The sequence below is a fragment of the Geotrypetes seraphini genome, chromosome 3, assembly GCF_902459505.1.
Source record: "Geotrypetes seraphini chromosome 3, aGeoSer1.1, whole genome shotgun sequence".
NCBI classification, from domain to species: Eukaryota; Metazoa; Chordata; class Amphibia; order Gymnophiona; family Dermophiidae; genus Geotrypetes; species Geotrypetes seraphini.
Genome location: NC_047086.1, coordinates 227,778,242 through 227,788,252, shown reverse-complemented (window position 1 = coordinate 227,788,252; position 10,011 = coordinate 227,778,242). Strand labels below are relative to the sequence as shown.

Sequence of the window (10,011 nt, the reverse complement as noted above, 5' to 3'; positions counted from 1 at the left end):
AATAAAACACAAAAAAATTTTTTTGGGTTACAGTCCATGGTGGGTTCTCTCCTTCCGTGGTGCATCTGTGAAAAAAATGTTTGAATTCTTGCTGCTCCTGCTGCAAGAAACAGTTTTCTTCCTGGATGCCGACATACAAAGTGAGCTGCACCATGCAAGGATCCCAGGCTTTGAGAGGGAAACCTCACCTGTGCAGGGAGGGGTAGTGCAGAGAGACCTTGGCCCACCACTTAGTCATTGATCGGCCTGCTTGCTTCCCTGATAAAACTCTGCCCAGCGACTCTCATAGAATTTCCTCAGAGAGAGGCCAGCCTTTCCCACTTCAGAGTCATCTTCATTGAAGGTCTGACAGTTGTCAAACACCAACACAGCGTCTGTGGCAAACTCCTCACAACTGGAATACCTGGACAGATAAAACATACAGCAGGTTAATACTCATTCTGGAAAGGAGAGAAGGCCACTCAGCAGGCTTAATTTTTTATATAATATGTTCAGTTTTTAACATGACAATATGTGTAACATCTGCAACATTGACAGGCCATATATAAATAAATAAACATTGGCTATCACAATCAACTCATCTAATTTTTTTTTTTATTGTTCCTCTCTCCTCCAAAAACAAACAATTGGGAAGGAATGCTGCGCACAGGGAAGATGAGTTGAAAGACAACTTTTTGTTGTGCACCATTCTGATTGGGACAATTCCACTTTTGTTTTGTGCTTGTGAGGAAGAAAGGTTCCACTTTGTGAGGAACTGGAGAACGTTCTGGGGCAAGAGCAAACTCTACAGGAGAGATGGACTGCAACTGAGTGCGGCGAGAACAAGACTTCTAGCAAACAGCGTCAGGAGAGGAATAGAACAGGCTTTAAACTAAGAAGAAGGGGAAAGCCGACAGTCAACCAAGGTGCGTCTCCTCAGTTCTTACTTTTTCGCGGAGCCGAGAAGTCCGTCTTCGACTCTCTGCGTGAAGATTTTTCACTTGTGCCTTCTAAAGTCCGCGGTTTTGGGTTATTTTTCTCTTAATCGCCGATTTTCATCGTTCTTTCTTGTTTAAAAAAAAAAAAAATTCTTCCATCTGTCCGACCGGGCAGGCCACATGGCCACAGCCCCGCAGCTTCGATCTTGCGGTGGAGCTTTTCTGGCCTATGTCCCGGCCTATCACCAGTTTTAAAAAGTGTGCCAAGTGCTAGCGCACGATTTCCCTAACGGACCCTCATTGACGCTGTGTTTGGTGTCTCGGGCCTGAACACCTTCCGAAATTGTGCCGGCCTTGCTCCACACTCACCGCACGTGCTTTCAAGCGCCGTTGCGTCTTGTGGGCGTCGCTGTTCAGCATGGAGTCCTCGACGGAGCAGTCTTCATCGAAAGGTCCCTTATCTTCGACTTCATCTGCTGCTCCCCAGCCTTCCTCTGCGGTGCCGAGTCTCATCAAGCCTGCATCGCTTGTGCCGGCCCCGATTCCAGCGCCTGCTGCGATGCCTTCCTCAGTCTCTCTTCAGATCAGGTAGCACAGCAGTCTATTCCACCAGTAGTGTTAAAAGTGCCCAAGGCTTCTAGGCCCAAGCACTCACACACTACCCCCAAAGAACGCGAGGCCCGTGCAGGCGGCCCCATTGCTGATGCGGATCCGTCCTTGCCAGCCTCGTTCCAGACCTTGTTAGAGAAGCAATTCATCGAGCTCTTCACCACCATAGGGCCGAAGCTTCTCTCTCAAATCCAGCCTGGACACGAGGAGGCCTCCCGCGAGGTCGAGCCGCCTCCAGTGCATCAGTGATACACACACTCTCTACAGGGAGCAGAGTCTCTGCGAGTGTCTGGTCTGGCATCGGTGCATGCATCGCAACAATTAGAGTCTTTGCCCATGCCTCCATTGGAACCGATTCACTCGATGCAAGGAGTAGAGTCTTTGCGAGTGCCTCCATTGGAATCCATCCACTTGATGCAAGTAGCAGAGTCTTTGCGAGTGCCTCCATTGGAGCCAATCCACCTGATGCAGGGGTTCGAGTCTCTACGAGTACCCCGGGGTGATCCCAGCCATCCACCTGTGCTTCGATCAACTGCTTCCAGCCCCATCCACTACCTGGGGGCCTCAGCGAAGATCCAATTGCCTCGTTCCTCGAGGCCAATATCCAAACACAGTTCACATCGGTCGAGGCACTCGTCCAGGCATGCAGTCTCGGAAGCAGTCATCGGAAGCAGTCTTTTCTTGAATATTCTCCACCGGCTACTTCACCTCCTCCGATGCCGGAGCTCGAGGACATGCTGGGGTCTTTATCACTACCACGATTCCCGTTCTCTTTGGATCCAGAGGCCTCGACGTCCTCGAGCCCTTCTCGAGGCCCTGCTTCGGCTGACCAGCTGTCGTTCTCCTCATTCCTTTGACAGATGGCAGACGACCTGGACATCCACCTGGACAGGTTCCAAATTCTCCAAAGAATATCTGGAGACTATGAACTTCCCTCAACCACCTGCTGAATCCCTCAAGCTTCCTCTACGTAAGCTGCTGGATCAGACCTTTATGCGATGCCTTGAAACACCTTATTCCATCCCCGCTGTGCCGGGCAAATTGGATACCAGGTACCGCATGGTGCACCATAAGGGGTTCGATGGTTCCCAACTCTCCCATCAATCCCTCTTGGTGGAGTCCTCACTGAAGCGGTCTCACCCCTCCCAGGTCTACGCTGCCGTTCCACCTGGTAGAGAGGACAAGACCATGGACCGATTCGGCAGGAGGATTTATCAGAACTCCATGATGACATCCAGGGTTCTGAACTACAACTTCCATTTCGTCACATATTTTGAGTTCTTCCTGTCGGTACTCCAGAAGTTCTTGCCCTATGTGGACCCTAGGGCACAATCCGAGTACCAGGAGGTTCTGGCCTCGCTGTTCCAGCTCCAGTTACAGCTGATGCAGTCATCCTATGATGCCTTTGAGCTCTCGGCTCGGGCTACAGTATGTGTGGTGCCAGGAAGCTCTGAAAGTTTGGGATTAGGCGATTCGCCACACCACCTTCCTCAAAGCTGTCTACATTCAGGGGACGAACAATGCCTTGGCGGACAACTTGAGTCGTCTGCTGCAACCTCACGAGTGGACCCTCCACTCAACGCCCCTCCATCACATCTTTTCTCAGTGGGGAATACCTCAGATCGACCTCTTTGCAGCTCCCCACAACTTCAAACTGCCTCAGTTCTGCTCCAGGATCTACACTCCTCGAAGCAGATGCTTTTCTTCTGGACTGGACGAACCTTTTTCTATATGCGTTTCCTCCATTTCCTCTCATTCAGAAGACTAGTCAAACTCAAGTCAGACCATGCCACCATGATTCTGATTGCTCCACGGTGGTCTAGACAATATTGGTACTCCCTTCTACTTCAACTCAGCAACAGGGAGCCCTTCCTTCTACCAGCGTTTCCATCGCTGGAAGCATCAGGGATCCCTACTTCATCCCAACCTGCAGTCTCTACACCTGACAGCTTGGTTCCTCTCAATGTAACCCCTCTACAGTTTTCTCAACCTGTGAGAGATGTCCTAGAAGCTTCAAGGAAGCCTGCTACTAGACAATGCTACCACCAAAAGTGGACTAGATTTTCTATTTGATGTTTTTCTCACCATCTTGAGCCACAACACTCCTCCTTGTCTTCAGTTTTGGATGTATCTTTTGCACCTTTCTCATTCTGGCCTCAAGTCTACATCGATACGAGTCCATCTTAGTGCAATTGCTGCTTTCCATCAACCGCTCCAAAGGAAACCTCTCTCTGCAATCCGGTGGTTTCCAGATTCATGAAAGGACTTTTCCATGTCAATCCTCCCCTCAAACCGCCTCCAGTGGTTTGGGACCTCAATGTTGTTCTTTCTCAGCTTATGAAACCTCCATTTGAACCTCTTCACAAGGCTCATCTGAAGTATCTCACTTGGAAAGTGGTGTTCCTTATTGGCCTCACCTCCGCTTGGCGAGTTAGTGAGCTTCAAGCATTGGTTACGGATCAACCTTTCACAGTATTCCACCATGACAAGGTGATCCTCAGCACTCATACAAAATTCCTACCCAAAGTGGTCTCGGAATTTTATCTGAATCAATCCATTGTCCTCCCTGTGTTTTTTCCAAAGCCTCATTCTCATCCTGGAGAATCAGCTTTTCATACTCTGGACTGTAAACGTGCCTTGGCTTTCTACCTGGAACGCACCAAGCCACACAGAACTGCTCCTCAACTTTTCATCTCCTTTGATCTGAAGAAGTTTGGACGTCCCATCTCTAAGCGTACCATCTCCAACTGGATGGAGGCTTGTATCTCCTGCTATGCCCAGGCTGGATTATCACTTCACAGTAAAGTCACAGCCCATAAGGTCAGAGCAATGGTAGCCTCTGTAGCCTTCCTCAGATCGACTCCGATTGAGGAGATTTGTAAGGCTGCCACTTGGTCCTCGGTTCACACCTTCACCTCTCAATATTGTCTGGATACTTTCTCCAGACGGGATGGACAGTTTGGCCAAACAGTATTACAAAATTTATTCTCCTAAGTTGCCAACTCATCCCATTGTGATTAGCTTGGAGGTCACCCATTAGTGAGAATACCTGCCTGCTTGTCCTGGGATAAAGCAATGTTACTTACCATAACAGTTGTTATCCAGGGACAGCAGGCAGCTATTCTCACATCCCACCCACCTCCCCTTGGTTGGCTTCTCTGCTAGCTATCTGAACTGAGGAGACGCGCCCTGGTCTGGGCGGTAAGGCACTCGCGCATGCGCGGTGCGGGCGACTCGAAACTTCGAGTTTCATCAAGCAAAAATGCTTGTGAGGCATCCGCATCGGGGCTCCGTTGGATCACGTCACCCATTAGTGAGAATAGCTGCCTGCTGTCCCTGGATAACAACTGTTACAGTAAGTAACATTGCTATCCCGTGAAGATACCGAGGGGAGAAAAGGCTGGGAAGAAACAATGGACAAATTACAGGAGTTGACTAACCCAGAAGAGGAGGTAAGAAGGAATGTAACAAAAGAGAAGAAACTAAAGACCGAAGCACTGGGAAAGGAAATGAAGACAAGAAAATACCAGGATCTAAATTGCATATATACTAATGCAAGGAGCCTAAGAAACAAAATGGGGGAATTAGAAGCCATGGCCAATGCAGAGGACATAGACATAATTGGAGTCTCTGAAACGTGGTGGAATGAAGAAAATAAATGGGATAAAGCACTGCCGGGGTACAAGCTCTATCGACAGGACAGGTCAGGACAGAAAGGAGGTGGAATAGCCCTATACATAAAAGAAAGCATACAATCGACAAAAATGAACACAGCAGAGACGACCAACAAGCTGGAATCGCTATGGGTTAAAATACCAGGAAGGAAAAGGCCTGAAATAAAGATGGGCCTATACTATCGTCCACCCGGGCAAATCGGAGATATTGATGAAGAAATGGAAGCCGAGATAAAGCGAGAATGCAAAAGTGATAACACGGTTAATATGGGAGACTTCAACTACCCCGGGATAGACTGGAATCTTGGAAGCTCAAAATGCGCTAGGGAGACAGAATTCCTGGAGGCTCTACAAGATTTTTTTCATGGAGCAGCTTGTTAGAGAACCAACGAGAGGAAATGCCACTCTGGATCTAATCCTAAATGGGTTAAGGGGACCTGCAAAGCAAGTAGAGGTAGTGGGACCGTTGGGAAACAGTGATCATAACATGATCAAGTTCAAGGTTGAGGTAGGAATACTGAAAGGAAAGAGAACCATAGCGACAACTTTCAACTTCAGGAAAGGAAACTACGAAGCAATGAGGGAAATGGTAAGGAAGAAACTTAGGAACACTTCCAAAAAATGGCAAACGGTAGAACATGCCTGGTCTTTTCTCAAGAACACGGTGGGCGAGGCGCAAAATCTGTATATCCCCAGATTCAGAAAGGGGTGCAAAAAGAGTTGAACAAAAGACCCGGAGTGGATAACTAAAATAGTAAAGGAAGCGATAGGCAATAAGAAAAACTAATTCAGGAAATGCAAAAAGGACTAAACTGAAGGGAACTGGAAAGAGCATAGGAAGTATCAATAAGAATGTCACCGTGTGGTTCGAAAAGCCAAAAGAGAATATGAAGAGAGGCTAGCCAGGGAAGCATGAAATTTCAAACCGTTCGCTAGACGACGGAGACAGGAAGGGAGTGGTGAAGGAGGAGAAAGAAGTGGCAGAAAGACTTAACATGTTCTTTTCATCTGTATTTACAAAGAAGACACATCCAACATATCGGAACCTGAGCAATTCTTCAATGGAAATCAAGCAGAAAAATTAACATCCATGGAAGTGAGCCTTGAAGATGTACGCAGACAGATAGAAAAACTAAAAACTGACAAATCCCCAGGTCCGGACGGAATCCATCCAAGGGTTCTGAAGGAATTAAAGGAGGAGATAGCAGAACTACTACAGCAAATTTGCAATCTATCCCTGAAAATAGGCATGATCCCGGAGGACTGGAAGATAGCCAACGTTACGCCCATCTTTAAAAAGGGATCAAAAGGTGACCCGGGAAACTACAGACTGGTGAGTCTGACCTCGATTCCGGGGAAAATGGCGGAAGCACTGATAAAAGAAAACATCAATGAACATTTTGAAAGAACGAACTTCTGATAACCAGCCAACATGATTTCTGCAAGGGGAGATCGTGCCTAACAAATTTATTGCACTTCTTTGAAGGAATTAACAAACAGATGGACAGAGGAGACCCCCCATAGACATCATATCTAGATTTCCAAAAAGCCTTTGACAAGGTGCCCCATGAACGCCTACTCCGGAAACTGAAGAACCATGGGGTGGAAGGAGACGTACATAGATGGATCAGGAACTGGTTGGCGGGTAGGAAAGAGAGGGTAGGAGTGAAGGGCCACTACTCGGACTGGAGGAGGGTCACGAGTGGGTTCCTGCAGGGCTTGGTGCTCGGGCCGCTGCTAGAAATAGGGACAAAGTGTGAGATAATAAAATTTGCGAATGACACCAAACTATTTAGTGGAGTTCGGACTAAAGAGGACTGCGAAGAATTGCAAAGGGACTTGAACAAACTAGGGGAATGGGCGACGAGATGGCAGATGAAGTTCAATGTTGAGAAATGTAAAGTATTGCATGTGGGAAACAGAAACCCAAGGTACAACTATACGATGCGAGGGATGTTATTAAATAAGAGTACCCAAGAAAGGGACTTGGGGGTAATGGTGGACATGACGAAGCCGATGGCACAGTGCGCAGCAGCCGCTAAGAAGGCAAATAGAATGCTAGGCATAATCAAGAAGGGTATTATAAATAAGATATCCTGCCGTTGTATCGGGCGATGGTGCGTCCGCATCTGGAGTACTGCATCCAATATTGGTCGCCGTACCTTAAGAAGGACATGGCGTTACTTGAAAGGGTTCAGAGGAGAAGGACGCGTCTGATAAAGGGGATGAAAAACCTTTCATACGCTGAGAGATTGGAGAAACTGGGTCTCTTTTCCCTGGAGAAGAGGAAACTTAGAGGGGATATGATAGACTTACAAGATCATGAAGGGCATAGAGAGAGTAGAGAGGGACAGATTCTTCAAACTTTCGAATAATAAAAGAACAAGAGGGCATTCAGAAAAGTTGAAAGGGGACAGATTCAAAACGAATGCTATGAAGTTCTTCTTTACCCGATGTGTGGTGGACATCTGGTATGCGCTTCCAGAGAGCGTAATAGGGCAGAGTACGGTACTGGGGTTCAAGAAAGGATTGGACAATTTCCTGCTGGAAAAGGGGATAGAGGGGTATAGATAGAGGATTACTGCATAGGTCCTGGACCTGTTGGGCCGCCGCGTGAGCAGACTGCTGGGCACGATGGACCTCAGGTCTGACCCAGCAGAGACATTTCTTATGACCTTCTCAGGCGGTTGGTCCATAGTGCCAAAAAGTTGTAGAAACTTGGCTCGGCGTCAACGAAAGGCTCAAGGTTGAAGGGTAGCACAGCGCAAGCGTCGGGGCAATGTTCAGGACCCAAACAAACAATACATCGACTATGGGGTTCGGTGATTGAAATGGTCTTGTTGCACTGGCTACACTTTTTGAACCCAGTAAGAGGCCAGGACATAGAAAAAACAAAGTCTAACGTACCGAACGAGGTGAGCGGCCAGGCCTAGTCCAAAATTTGTTTTTATTTTATAAGAACAAATGGAAACGCGAGCACAGCGACTTTATAAAAATAATAAAAAGCCGCAGTGAGAGAAGGCAACGAAGGCTGCAGAGCTGAAAAGAAGAGGACTTCTCGGCTCTGCGGAAAACATTGAACTGAGGTTCCTCACAGGAGACATGTGCCCCAACTCAGGCAGGAAGGCACTTGCACATGCTCAGTGCATCACTCGGAAGCTCTTACAGAGATCTTCAAGCAAGTCTGCTTTCGAGACTGTCCGCTGTGGGGCTCCATCGGTGACGTCACCCACTGTTGAGAATATGCTGCCTGCTTGTCCTGGGATAATGTTGAGATTGGAGTCTTTGGGCTCTTCTACACAAAATTCATGCTAGGATTGCACAAAATTGGCACATCGGGAGTGTCCTTGTGCCATGTGGTGTGGCTGGGAGAGATGGGAGCACCAAGCTTAGCCTCTCCCGTGACTAAACAAGGGACGAAAAGGGTGACTAGCCTGCTGGAGCAGCCTTTTCTGTTTACAGGGCCCAGCAATGCTGGTGGGTGCCCTGCAGCCCAAGAAAAGCAAAGGTTGTGATCTAAGGGCAACTCTATACTTAAGGGGCCGAAGGCCTTTTCAGATTTTATGAAATTTTTATGGAATGCCTTTCAGGAGAGCGGTGCTTCTGTGCAGTCCTGTTGCACCTTAGACTTGTCTCTCAGCGGTTTTGCCTTCCTAGGCACAGACTCTTCTCAGTCCACTGCTGTTCCAGATTTGGCAGATCCTATGCTGGGTGATACTGATGACAATGATCAGTTTGCTGACCCCTTGTTCTCTGGGGATGCTTTTCCCGTGATAAGGAATCCAGGACAGTATGTCATATCTTCAGATCCTTCTATGGCTTTTGAACATGGGGACAAATGACAAGAGCCATGTCCCTCTGTATCCTATGGCACAGGAGTGTTAGCAGCTTTTTAGTCAGTCTAAAGTGGACTCTGGTTTTGCAGATGACTAAGTGCACCTTCCTTCCGAGCGAAGATGACATGGTCCTCAAGGACATGCAGGGTGCCATGTGGACATAGTCCCCAGGAGACTCTTTGAGGCAGTAGCTTTGGAAGCCAAAGTGGCGTGTTTTTATCACATGCGCTTGCTATCCAGACTGCACACTTTGGAGAGTGAGGGTGTTGAGCCTCCCTCTCAGCTTCTTGTCTGGTATGGATTATGTGGCTGATGCTCTGTATGACATTCTCTGTGTTCTGGGAAAAGCATTGGCTTATTTGTTGTCCGAAGACAAGCAGGGGAGACGTAGTCACAGTTGTTGGTGAAGTCCTTAGACTGATCCTGTGTGTCGGTGCTCTTCCATAGCAAAAGTAAGCCTTTGGCTTACTGAGCATGTGCAGGGATTCCCACTTTCAGTGGCCCTTCCCATTGATACTCATTTTTTTTCTTTGCTGCTCCTGTCAGTTCGAAGCTCTCCCTCTCTCTTGCACACAAATTTAAAAAATAAAATCTATATTCTTTTGTTATTCCCTACTTTAGATATAAAGATAAAACTATCATTTTTTTGCTAAAAAAAAATAATTCCTAATGTTTTTTCTCAGATAGCTCTTCAGGAGCCCTTACCAGAAAAAAAGACCAACTTTTTGTGGCAGTCAGCATTTTTTCTTTTTGACAGACAAAACTGCAAAGATTCCCAGCTGGAAGCAACAATCGCCATTGTTTTTCAACATGGCCCCTCAGCCACCCAAGATGTTTTCGCTTCTCCCAATGGCTGCATCATTGGCTCCCTCCCCCCAGGGCCTGGTTTAGGCTTCCCTGGCCTTAATATCCAGGTAGTTATGGCAGAGCCCAATGGACCCCGTGGCAGAAGATTAGACGAACACCGCAGGAATT

At 47.6% G+C, this 10,011-nt stretch overlaps 1 protein-coding gene across 4 annotated transcripts in view; it reads left to right on the top strand.

The window, feature by feature from the left end:
• SARNP (SAP domain containing ribonucleoprotein) overlaps positions 1–10,011 on the top strand; it is a 313,723-nt gene that overhangs the window by 66,763 nt on the left and 236,949 nt on the right. The gene's annotated exons all lie outside the window — the stretch shown is intronic.